Source organism: Canis lupus, chromosome 3 (genome assembly GCF_011100685.1).
Source record: "Canis lupus familiaris isolate Mischka breed German Shepherd chromosome 3, alternate assembly UU_Cfam_GSD_1.0, whole genome shotgun sequence".
Taxonomy (NCBI): domain Eukaryota; kingdom Metazoa; phylum Chordata; class Mammalia; order Carnivora; family Canidae; genus Canis; species Canis lupus.
The window spans coordinates 89942460-89955714 of record NC_049224.1 but is presented as its reverse complement, the minus strand read 5'-3'; the positions used below and the strand labels follow the sequence as shown (position 1 = coordinate 89955714).

At 38.8% G+C, this 13255-nt stretch overlaps 1 pseudogene; it reads left to right on the top strand.

The window, feature by feature from the left end:
* Positions 1-1047: 1047 nt before the first annotated feature.
* Positions 1048-13255, top strand: part of LOC100688023 — a 28843-nt pseudogene continuing 16635 nt past the window's right edge.

The following is a 13255-nucleotide window of genomic DNA, read 5'->3' as shown; positions in this document are numbered from 1 at the left end:
GATCATAAGGTCCCTGGACTTTGCTCTCCCAGCTGAGCGGCGGGGGGTCGAGTGCAGCTTCTGGGGTATCGGCCCGGGAGGCCTGCACGCTCCAGGGCGGCCGCAGGTGCAGCCCTGCGCCCTCTCACCCTGCCCACCTGCGCGGTCTGCCTCCCAAGAGCTGCCCACACCTATGCTCCCCCCTTGGGGACGATGAAAGCCGACGCCCCCCTGAGCACCCCGCATGGCCAGACTTTGAGAAATATGTCATTGTCTTGGGACAAAAAGGGTGCCTCCCGGGGTGTCCCCTGCGTTTCCTCATTCCAGTGATGCTCAGAGGCTTTCACACGCGTGTGCTGGCGATTTCTGCTTTCAGTGAGACACCTGCTCACACCTCCGTCCCGGGAGTGAGTGTGTCATTTCCACGGGGATAGGACTTTGGGGTTTCCTTCAGTCCGTGATGCTCAAACCACATGACGACCAGGGAATGTGATCTGAGTGGTACCAAGTCTCTGAAATCTGCTGAGGACTTGCCAGCGGGGCCTACGGCGTTTGGATGTCGGTCAATCTCATAAATATCCTTGGAGCTTTAAAAGAATTAAGTGGGGGATCCTCGGGTGGGTCAGGGGTTTAGCACCTGCCTTTGGCCCAAGGCCTGATCCTGGAGATCCAGGATCGAGTCCCACGTCGGGCTCCCTGCATGGAGCCTGCTTCTCCCTCTGCCTCTGTCTCTGCCTCTGTGTGTGTATGTGTCTCTCATAAATAAATAAATAAAATCTTTAAAATAAAGAATTCAGTGTCCTCCAGCTGTTTTGGGTGGAGCCGAACCCTTCTATCCTACAGACATGCATTAGACCAGGCCCCCCTATTGCTGGTCTCCCCTACCTGGTCTGTCCGGTTCTAACGGCAGCCAATTCTCCTGCTACCCTGTCCTCCCTTGTAGACGCGACTCCTCTCCAGTGGATTCTGAAGCTATGGTGCTAAGTCCATAGAAGTTTGGAATTATTTCATCTCTCCGCTGACTGGGTACTTTAGTCCTCATCTGGCCACACCAGCTGCATCTGGTCAATGTCTGCCCAACGTATCATTCGTCCCCTTCCTCTTACGGGCCGGGCCCTCCCGCACCCGGGGTTAGAGATGCGGCACCGTCAACAGCCCATCAGGAAACACCATACACTGAAGACGGCCACGGAAGTTAGGTGGCCATTTGGTCGGGAGCTTAAGTAAATTGCTCCACCTCCGCAAGAGTGACCTCTGCCTCTTACTATTTTTGTATCCCTGAGATATGTGGGTGTTTTCCTGAGATATGTGGGTGTATTTTTACCATCTCAGTTCCTGCTTCGCTCTTTGATCCCTGTGTTCCTCTTTGCTCTTTGCCTTTATTGGGGTTTTTATTCCTCTTTCCTTCTTCTCTCCTTCTGTGATTTGGAAGTTATAGACTCCATTTCCCTTCTTTAAATGGCTATTGATTTTTTTTTTGGATTTGCATTTCACTTAATGAAGACTAGAGTAAATCAATATATTTACCTTCTTCCCAAACAATTCAAAGGAATTAGAACATTCCCACTCTAATCACTCATACACACACATACACACAAACTTCCCATCCTGATTTTTTCTAATCCCCTACAGACATTACTATAAAATGCTTAGAATTCGCTTTGTTCGCCAACATTTTTAAAGACTTATTTATTTATTATTTTAGAGACCGAGTGAGACACAGCATGGGAGGGGCAGAGGGAAAGAGAGAGAATCCCAAGCAGACTCCCTGCTGAGTGTAGAGCCCGCAGGGCTGGATCCCATGACCCTGAGATCGTGACCTTCACCAAAATCAAGAGTTGGATGCCCAGTCAACTGAGCCATCTGGGTACACCTCGCCAACTTCTCTTTTTTTTAAGATTCTATTTATTTATTTATGAGAGACACAGAAGAGAGAGAGGGAGAGAGGCAGAGACACAGGCAGAGGGAGAAGCAGGCTCCATGCAGGGAGTCCGACATAGGACTCGATCCCAGGACTCCACCGAGCCACCAGGGCTGCCCAACCATTCTTTCTTTTTCTTTTTTTCAACCATTCTTTTTTTATTTAAATTCAATTAGCCAACATAGAGAACATCATTAGTTTCAGATGCAGAGTTCAGTATTTCCTCAGCTGCATATAACACCCAGTGCTCATCCCATCACCTGCCGTCCATAATGCCCGTCCCCCAGTTACCCTAGCCCCCTGCCCACCACCCCTCCAGTGACCCTCAGTTTCTTTTCCATAGCTAAAGGTCTCTCATGGTGTGTCCCTCTCTCCAATTTCTTCCCATTTTGTTTCTCCCTCCCTTGTCCTAAGATCCTTTGCACTATTTCTTAGATTCCTCATATAAGTAAAGCCATATGATAATTGTCTTTCTTTGAATGACTTATCTCTCTCAGCGTAATACCCTCCAGGTCCATCCAGTTCAATGTAAATGGTAAGATTTCATCCTTTCCGATCACTGAGTAATACTCCATTGTGTATAAACACCACATATTTTTTAACCATTCATTCATCAATAGTCATCTCAGCTCCTTCCACAGTGTGGCTATTGTGGACATGGCTGCTATAAACATCGGGGTGCAGGTGTCCCGGCGTTTCACTGGATCTGCATCTTTGGGGTAAATCCCCAGCAGTGCAATTGCTGGGTCATAGGGCAGGTCTATTTTCAACTCTTTGAGGAACCTCCACAGAGTTTTCCAGAGTGGCTGCCCCAGTTCACATTCCCACCAACAGTGCAAGAGGGTTCCCCTTTCTCCACATCCTCTCCAACATTGGTTGTTTCCTGCCTTGTTAATTTTCCCCATTCTCACTGGTGTGAGGTGGGATCTCATGGTGGTTTTGATTTGTATTTCCCTGATGGCAAGTGATGCAGAGCATTTTCTCATGTACTTGTTGTCCATGTCTGTGTCTTCTTTGGTGGAATTTCTGTTCATGTCTTCTGCCCATTTCATGATTGGATTGTTTGTTTCTTGGGTGTTGAGTTTAATAAGTTCCTTCTAGACCTTGGATACCAGCCCTTTATCTGATACATCATTTGCAAATATCTTCTCCCATTCTGTAGGATGACTTTTAGTTTTGTTGACTGTTTCTTTTGCTGTGCAGAAGCTTTTTATTATGATGAAGTCCCAGTAGTTCATTTTTGCTTTTGTTTCCCTTGCCTTTGGAGACGTGTCTAGCAAGAAGTTGCCGCAGCCGAGGTCGAAGAGGTTGTTCCCTGTGTTCTCCTCTAGGATTTTGATGGGATCATGTCTCACATTTAGATCTTTCATCCATTTTGAGTTTGTCTTTGTGTCTGGTGTAAGAGAATGGTCTAGTTTCATTCTTCTGCACGTGGCTGTCCAATTTCCCCAGCACCATTTATTGAAGAGACTGTCGTTTTTCCAGTGGATAGTCTTTCCTGCTTTGTCGAATATTAGTTGACCATAGAGTTGAGGGTCCACTTCTGGGTTTTCTATTCTGTTCCATTGATCTATGTGTCTGTTTTGATGTCAGTACCACACTGTCTTGATGACCACAGCTTTATAGTACAACCTGAAATCTGCCATTGCTCCCGGCTTAAGTTTTCTTTTTCTTTTTCTTTTTTTTTAATTTTTTATTTATTTATGATAGTCACAGAGAGAGAGAGAGAGAGAGGCAGAGGGAGAAGCAGGCTCCATGCACCGGGAGCCCGACGTGGGATTCGATCCCGGGTCTCCAGGATCGCGCCCTGGGCCAAAGGCAGGCGCCAAACCGCTGCGCCACCCAGGGATCCCTTAAGTTTTCTTTTTCAACATTATTGAATGTTATTCTGGGTCTTTTGTGGGTCCTTACAAATTTTAAGATTTTTTTTTGTTCCAACCATTATAAAATGTCCATGATATTTTGATAGGGTTTACATTGAATGTGTAAATTGCTCTGGGTAACATTGACATTTTGACAATATTAATTCTTCCAATCCATGAGCATGGGATGTTTTTCCATTTCTCTGTGTCTTCCTCAAATTCTTTCATAAGTGGTCTGCAGTTCTTAGAGTACACATCCTTTGCCTTTTTGGTTAGGTTTATTCCTAGGTATCTTATGCTTTTGGGTGCAATTATAAATGGGACTGACTCTTTAATTTCTCTTTCTTCAGTCTCATTGTTAGTGTATAGAAATGCCACTGATTTCTGGGCATTGATTTTGTACCCTGCCACACTGCCGAATTGCTGTATGAGTTCTAGAAATCTTGGGATGGAGTCTTTTGGGTTTTCTATGTACAGTGTCATGTCATCTGCAAAGAGGGAGAGTTTGACTTCTTCTTTGTCAATCTGAATGCATTTTATTTCTTTTTTTGATGTCTGACTGCTGAGGCTAGGACTTCCAGGACTATGTTGAATAGCAGTGGTGAGAGTGGACATCCCTGTCTTGTTCCCGATCTTAGGGGAAAGGCTCCCAGTTTTTCCCCATTGAGAATGATATTTGCTGTGGGCTCTCCGTAGATGGCTTTTATGATATTGAGGTATGTTCCCTCTATCCCTACACTGTGGAGGTAAAGGTGCTATATTTTGTCAAATACTTTTTCTGCATCAATTGAGGGGATCATATGGTTCTTGTCCCTTTTATAAATGTGGTGTATCACACTGATTGATTTGCAGATGTTGAACCACCCTTGCAGCCCAAGAATAAATCCCACTTGGTCGTGGTGAATCATCCTTTAATGTACTGTTGGATCCTACTGGTGAGTATCTTGGCGAGAATTTTGGCACCCAGTTCATCGGGGCTATTGGTCTGCAATTCTCCTTTTTGGTGGCCAACTTTTTTTTTTTAACCATAGCTTTCCTTTGGAAGTATTTTTCTTCTTCCTGAAACATCTCTATTCCTTTCAGTAATTCAGTTTTATTTGAAAAAAACATCTGCTTTTTGCTCTTGGTTTTGAAACTTTATTTTGTAGGTTATATAATCCTAGGTAAACACCTATTTTCCTCAATAGTTTAGATATGTTTTTCTTCACACCCTTCTGTCAGATTTCCATATTTTTGTCTTTGGTGTCTACCAGTTTCAATGATACATGTTTTAGGTAGGGATATCTTTCTATTTATCCTTCTTGGGTTTGGTGTACTTCCCAAATCTGAAGATTCAAATCTTTTGCCTTTTGTCAGTGTTTTAGAGAATTTGTAGTTATTATCATTTAAAAGTCTATTAAAAGCACAGACTCTGTTGCTAGACTGCCTGGATTTGAATCTTCACCCTGCCATGTACCAGCTATACAATCTTTGGGAAGTTATTTACTCAATTCCTGTCTCACTATCCATATCTGTAAAATAATAATAATAATAATAATAAGAGCCACTTGATAGAGTTAGAACATTCCCTTAGCCATTATAAAAGTGTGCATGGTATTTATATTAATAATATTTTTTATTTTTATTAGTATTCTGTTTATTTTCACCTTCTGAAAATCTGATGAAACTTTTGTTAGAATCTCTAGCTCTAGGGATCCCTGGGTGGTGCAGCGGTTTAGCGCCTGCCTTTGGCCCAGGGCGCGATCCTGGAGACCCAGGATGGAATCCCACGTCGGGCTCCCAGTGCATGGAGCCTGCTTCTCCCTCTGCCTGTGTCTCTGCCTCTCTCTCTCTCTCTCTCTCTGTGACTATCATAAATAAATAAAAATTAAAAAAAAAGAATCTCTAGCTCTATATTTCAAATCTCTTGAGCTCTTTTTAGTAATTCTCCTTTTTGCCTTGCTGTTCCTCTCTGAGTAATGTTTTCATAGTTAACTTGGTCAGAAGACTTTTTAACACATCTGATTAACACATCTGATGAATTATTCTGTATCTAATAATCCTGACATCTTAGATTTCCCTAAATCTGATCATGCTTTTTGTTGTCTCTACTGATTTTTATGCCTGGTGCCTTTTTCCTATGTGATATGTGTTCACGTTGAATCATACTCATGTTTTTGGACTCTTATATGTCATAATTGCTTGAGTACAGAATTGGTGGTGTATTCCCCTGTAAATAAAACTTAAGGCTCTTTACATTTAATTCTCATTTTAGGAAGTAAAAATATGGTCCCTAAACTAGCTAGAAGGATGTCATGTGGGAAAATCTCGGGTCATAGTCATACCATCCACTAACCCAGAGCCATGTCAGAGCCTTCATCTTTGAAGAGTGTCCCCAATAACCCCCATCCTTCACTCCTCCTATCCTCCCATACCCACAGAATAACTACTTTACTGAGTTTTTAGAACCCATGTCTGCTTCAACACTCACTTCTCTGGATTAATGCTCAGATTTTGGCTTTTGTTTTCTCATTTTGTATCTCTCCTGCCTCCTCAGACTTTCCATTTACTTTCTTGACAGATTACTCATACATCTTTCAATGTGTTGTCTTTAAACATTGTATTGTTCTGTGTCTTGTAGTTGGAGGAGATTTGAGACTTCTTCATTTGTTATATTGTCAGGATGACAATTTGATGCTTCATGTCAAAAAATAATTTTTTTTCTGGGAGAATTCAAACCAGTGAATATCTCAGTGTGATAATAGTGTTTTAACTATGCAATTAATCAAAAATATTTCAAAGTAAAGTTAGATATTTATGCAAATGAAAAAAAAGGTTTTTGTCTTGTTTTCTCTTTGATACTGTGACTACACACATCCAGATACAAAAAGGCAAGATGGATTTTCATCAGATATGTTGAAATAGCCATGCTGATTGAAAGTAGGACCATGTGGAAAGGGAAAACAGTGATGTTTAAGGAACCCATGAAAAGTAACAAGGACTCCAATTGCAAAAAAAGTGATAAATGAATGCAGTATTTTTCTTGTTTGGGTGGCTAGTAGTGACAGTGATTTATTTGTTTAATGACAAGTAGAATAACAGTTCACTAAATGTTTTCATAATCAAGCAATCCTCAACAAAGGAGTCAATACAATTTAATGGATGCTATGTAAGTCTTCTCTAAGCTAAAATTAAACATAATGCACCAAATTTGTAAATACAATTTTATAGAAGTATCATTTATATCTAACTTTATTTATAGTGCTATTTTCTAAAGAGAATCTTCACGTGAAGAATAAAACTGTCCATTTTTTTCTAAGTTAAATCCTTAAAACACCTAACTTTCAACAGAGATAGGGACATATTTTGGAAAGCATATTTTCAGTTGGAAACTTTGAGAAAGGTTATACAACAATGTCTTCAACGTTTTGCGGGGGGTGGGGGGGTTGGTGCTCAAAAATTCACTCCTCCTAATACATAGGATTGGCCTGGCCCATGTAAAATTATCTACTCTACATGTCTGCACAGAGTCTGAAATTCTGGCCTTAAACAAAGAATTAGGAAATTTTATTTTCTGAAAAGATTACCAAATTTCTAGCTTCCACCTTTAAAGAAAGTGACCCAATGTGTTTTGAGGACCCAATGTATGCAAAGCACGGTGATAGTCAGTTTTGAGGAGGTGAATCTACTTATTGACCTCTCCTGTACACAATGTGATAAACATCCTACAAACTACTTGCATGATTAGGATTGTGAAGCACTACCAAAATTCAGATATACAGTTCCAGGCAGCCTGGGGGGAGGAATGTTCTCAACAAATTTCATAGCAATTGATTATGCAGTAAAGCATGAGTTATTTTCTAGGGAGATCTTTGTAAAATTGTGCAATCCAGGGCAGCCCCGGTGGCGCAGCGGTTTAGCGCCGCCTGCAGCCCGGGGCGTGGTCCTGGAGACCCTGGATCGAGTCCCGCGTCAGGCTCTCTGCATGGAGCCTGCTTCTCCCTCTGCCTGTGTCTCTGCCTCTCACTCTCTCTCTGCATCTCTATGAATAAATAAATAAAATCTTAAAAAAAAATTATGCAATCCAGCCCCATTTATGAAAGTGAATCACCATTTATACATTGATTCAACGGCTGCATCCCGATGGGAGAAGAATCCAGCCTTTATTAAGTCAAAGCCCACTGAAATTACGTAACAGAAAGTTGTCAAAATGATCCAAACATGCACAAAGAAAAATTCCAGTGCTTCAAACTTGGCACAAGAAACTACACAAGTAGAAGAAAATGTTTGATTCCAAAATATGCCAATTTCTCTTACTGATCAAATATTCAAATGCCAACTTAGTTGACATGAAGAATGAAGTGAAAGTCTGCAATGCAATAAGGTAATTTCTCTGAAGGGCTCTTACTCTAAAAGTTCAGACAGTCTAATTTCGACATTCAGAATAAATTTATGATGCCAGCTCTTTTTTCACATTGAAAGATAGATATTCCATCTTTGACATTCTGTTTTTTTCCTACAATACTTGGTATCATTGCTCATATTCAGCAAACCAGAATTGATCATGAAATTAGAAAAAAATAGAGAGACATTTACTTTTCAACATTGTAACCATTTAAAATCCTTTTCTGATTTGATTGCTCAAATACGAGCTATTGAGCTGCTACCAGGAAATTATGAAAGTCCTTAAAGTCGTTATGTAAGAACATATACCTTCAGTATTGCAGATTCAGGATCCTTCTCCAGGAAGTAGTCAGTTATACAAACCCTCCAGTCACTGTTCCATGAATATTTACATTTTTCTCAGTCAGTAGTAATTCAGATGGATTTGATGTTCATTTCTTTCTATGCTGCTATATATCAGTCTTTCTTTTTGACAGGTAGTTCTTATAATGTAAGTTTCCCTTCTGTTACACTACTCATATCATGCTTTTCATCAGCATCATGCCTAGCTTGACCTTCAAGCCTCCCATAAGCTTGTTGCAGAGAGTTGGAGCTATTTTGTTGACTTGTACTTCATGATTAATGTATTTATTCCTCAATTTAATAAGTATTTGCTAAGTGGCTACCATATTCAAGGTACTCTTCTAGGTACTGAGAATATAGAATAAAATGAAAAATCAGAAGCCAACTTTCATGAAGCTTACATTCTAGTGGGAAGAAATATACTAAAATAAGTGAGATTTATAGGATGTCAAAAGAGAAGTGCTCTAGAGAAAAATAAACCCAAGAATGAGAGAGTGTGTAGTAGGTAGGTAAAAAATGTTTGCTATATGGAAAACAGAGACTGCATCAGAAATACGGGTGGTATTTGAGCAAAGACTAAAAAAGAAGAGAAGGAATAAGGCATTCAAGTCTCTGGGGGAAGAAGGGTCTTTACTCATGAATCAAATACATGACTCAGAAGCAGGAATATGCCTGGTATGTTCAAGTGACAGCAGAAATATTTAGCCCGAGTAATTTGAATGAAGGATTTTCAACTTACTGAAAGAGGGAAGACTAAAGAAAAGTAGGGTTTGGAGTGGAGTGGGCATCAGAATTTCAGTTATGGGAGTATCTATGTCGAGCTATCCATTAGACATCCAAAATGGAGATATCAAATATCAAGTTGCATATGTCCATCTAGAGTTAAAGAAGATGTCTGGTTTGCAGATATAGATTTGGGAGACCTCAGTGTGTGTGTGTGAGAGAGAGAGAGAGAGAGAGAGAGAGAGAGAGAGAAAGCCATGTCATGAGATTGGATAAGTAAATATAGTAAGGCAGGAAAATGGTCCAAGGGCAAAACCCTGGACACTCTAACGTGTAAACGCGATTTCTAACTGGATTATACGTACCCTGAGAATATACATAAGACTTTCTGAGGAGTATTCAAGCTGATATAGTTTTGAGAAGGTCAGTGTCCATGTCCTCAACTTGATATAAGTAACCGTGACTAGAATTGCTTGACTTGACACCCTTCAGTTGACCATGCTATGTGTTCTCATTTTCCATCTCTCTTTTCAAAATACTTTGCTCCTATGCACTTTACAAACAAATGATATCTTTGTCACACGTTGCAAAATCTTCTTTTGTTTCGTTGACGCGTGTGTTAATACCTTTGAACTTCAAACAAGGGGAAATTTGAAAGTGCTAGTGTCTAATTGGACTCTAATGTCCAAGAACAAGTTTTTATGCATATCAGGTCGTTTCCAATTCTTCTATTGCTGCAAAGTTGAACGAGACTTCTAATATAGTTATCACTTGAAATATCATTAAAACTAATTTGTGATGATTGATCATTTAATTTGGGAACACACAGTTTGAAAGGTGATCAAAGAGCCAAGTGACGTTTTTATAAGGAAACATCTCTATCTCCATCTTTGTGAAAGAGGTTCCTCAGCGAGTACACATATAACAATGAAGAAGCATAAGGATCGTAAGGAAGCTGAGTGGTAATACATAATATTCACTGATGGATACAAGAACTCATTAAAAATGAAGCTCTGTACAAATCATAAAGAAATTTGAGTGGTGGTATTTTAGATGGAAGAAAAGGTTGTGATTGGGAAAGGGGAGGCTCATATGTTCCTGCAAATGTTCTATTTGTCTCCTGGATGGTGGTTTCATGAGTCTGCATTGTGATAGATTATGAGGCTGTACATGTCTGTTTTGTGAAATTTTCTTCAGGTGTATTTCACATTAAAATGGCTTAAAATCATGCTAGAATAAAATTCCATAATAGGAATGCAATGGAAATAATGGTCTAAGAAAAAAAAAGAATGGTTTATAATTTCCTAGTACTAAAGAAAATTATGTTCATGTACTTTAAAAATATATTTTTGAAGTATAATTAACATGCAGTGTAATATTAGTTTCTGGTGTACAGATATAATGATTTGACAATTCTTAACATTTCTCAGGGCTCATTAAGATAAATGTACTCTTGATTTCCTTTATTTATTATTCTCTACCCCCAACCACCTACCCTCTCTCTGGCAACCACCAGTCTGTTTTATGTATTTAAGAATCTTTTTTTAATCTCTTTTTTTCTTTGTTTGTCCATTTGTTTTAATTCTTAAATTCCATATATGAGTGAAATCACAGAGTATTTATCTTTCTCTGACTGCCTTATTTCATTTAGCATTATACCCCCTAGGTCCATCCATGTTGTTGCAAATGACGAGATTTTCTTTACTTTTATGGCTGAGTAATTAAATATATATGCAATTAAATATCACGGAAATATTAAGTTGCATATGTCCACTTGGAGTTGAGGGAGATGTCTGGGCTGGAGATCGATATCACATCTTCTTTATCTATTCAGCTGTTATTGATGGACGCTTGGGTTGCTCCATAACTTGGCTATAGTAAATAACACTACAATAAACATGGGGTACACTATATCCTTTCGAATCAGTGTGTTGTCTTTGGGTAAATACCCAGTGGTGGAATTACTGGATCATATGGTAGTTCTATTTTTAATTTTTTGAGAAAACTCCAAACTATTTCCCACAGTGATTGCACCCACTGCATTCCCAGCAACAGGGTACGAGAGTTCACTTCTCTCCATATCTTTGCCCACGCTTGTTATTTATCTTTTCGATTTTAGCCATTCTGGCATGTGTAAAATGATATCTCTTTGTGATTTTAATTTCATTTCCTTGATGAATAGTGATGTTAAGCATCTTTTCACATGTTTGTTGGCCATCTATATGTCTTCTTTGGAAAAATCTCTAAGTTCTTTGTTCATTTTTAATTGGATTATTTACTTTTTTAGTGTTGAGCTGCATACATTCTTTATATATTTTGGTTATAAATCCTTTACTGGATATATAACTTGAAAATATCTTCTCCCATTAAGTACATTTTCTTTTTGTTTTGTTGATGGTTACTTTTGCTGTGCAGAAGCATTTTATTTTGGTGTATTCCCAATAGCTTATTTTTTCTTTTGTTTCCCTTGGCAGAGGAACCATATCCAAAAAAAAGTTTCTATAGCTGATGTCAAAGAAATTACTGCCTATGTTTTCTTCTAGGAATTTTATGGTTTCAGTTCTCACATTTAGGTCTTTAATCTACATTGAATTTATGTTTGTGTGTGGTGTAAGAATGTGGTCCAGCTTCCTTCTTTTGCATGTAACCACATGATCCAGGTTTCCCAAAACCATTTGTTGAAGAGACCATCTTTTTCCCATTGTATATTCTTGTCTTCTTTGTCAAAGATTAATCAACCACAAAAGTGTGGGTTTATCGCTGGACTCTCTATTCTGTTCTTTTGATCTATGTGTTTTATTTTTGTGTCAGTACCATACTGCTTTGGTTATTACAGCTTTGCTGTACATCTTGGGATACCTGGGAAAAATAAAAAAGTATCCAAATTGGTAAATAACAAGTAAAATTTTCATTGTTTGAGGATGACATGATAGGATACATAGAAAACCCTAAAGACTCCATCAAAAAAACTACTGGAAAAATGAATTCAGTAAAGTCACAAGATACAAAGTTAATATACAGAAATTTGTTGCATTTCTATATACTAATAATGATGTAGCAGAAAGAGAAAATAAAGAAAAATTTTTTAAAAGTTGGAACCTAAAAAAAATAACAGAATTTTAAAAAAAAGAAAGGAAAAAAGAAGCAATTCCATTTACAATTGCACTAAAAATAATAAAATACCTAGGAATAAACTTAATGAAGGAGGTAAAAGATTTATGCTCTTTTTTATACTCTGAAAACTAAAAAAAGAGTGAAAAGAAATCAAAGAAGATACAAACAAATGGAAAGATATCCCATACTGATGGATTGGAAGAATGAATATTGTTAAAATGTTCACACTACCCAAAGCAATCTGCATATTTAATGTAATCCCCATCAAAATATGAATATTGCCACAGAACTAGAGAAAAAATCCTAATTTTTAAAAGACTTTATTTGTTTATTCATGTTTATTCATGTTTATTATTATTTGTTATTCATATTTATTCACACACACACACACACACAGAGAGAGAGAGAGAGAGAGAGAGAGGCAGAGACACAGGCAGAGGGAGAATCAGGCTCCATGCAGGGAGCCCAATGCGGGACTCGATCGTGGGGCCTCCAGGATCATGCCCTGGGCCGAAGGCAGGCACTAGACCACTGAGCCACCCAGGGATCCCCCTAAAATTTGCATGAAACCACAAAAGACCCTGGATATTCAAAGCAATTTTAAAAAAGAAGAATAAAGCTGGAGGTATCAAAACCTCAGATTTCAAGATAAACTACACGTTACTGTACTTTGAAAGAAATAGAGATATGTCTCAGACTGCTATAGTGTTAAGATTTCAGTCGATATAAGTGTGATGTCATAGTTTCATGTGAAATGACCATGTTTAAGATATGTTGGCACTTACATCTTTTTTGCAACTATTTAATCTTAAAATGAAAATATTTTGATGTCAGGCAAAGAGGTACAGGAAGAAAGAGTTTGAAGACCACAGACTTAGAAATCAGGAATATGAGGAAGTATAAGCAAAGGATCCTGAGGTTGGGCTGCCAA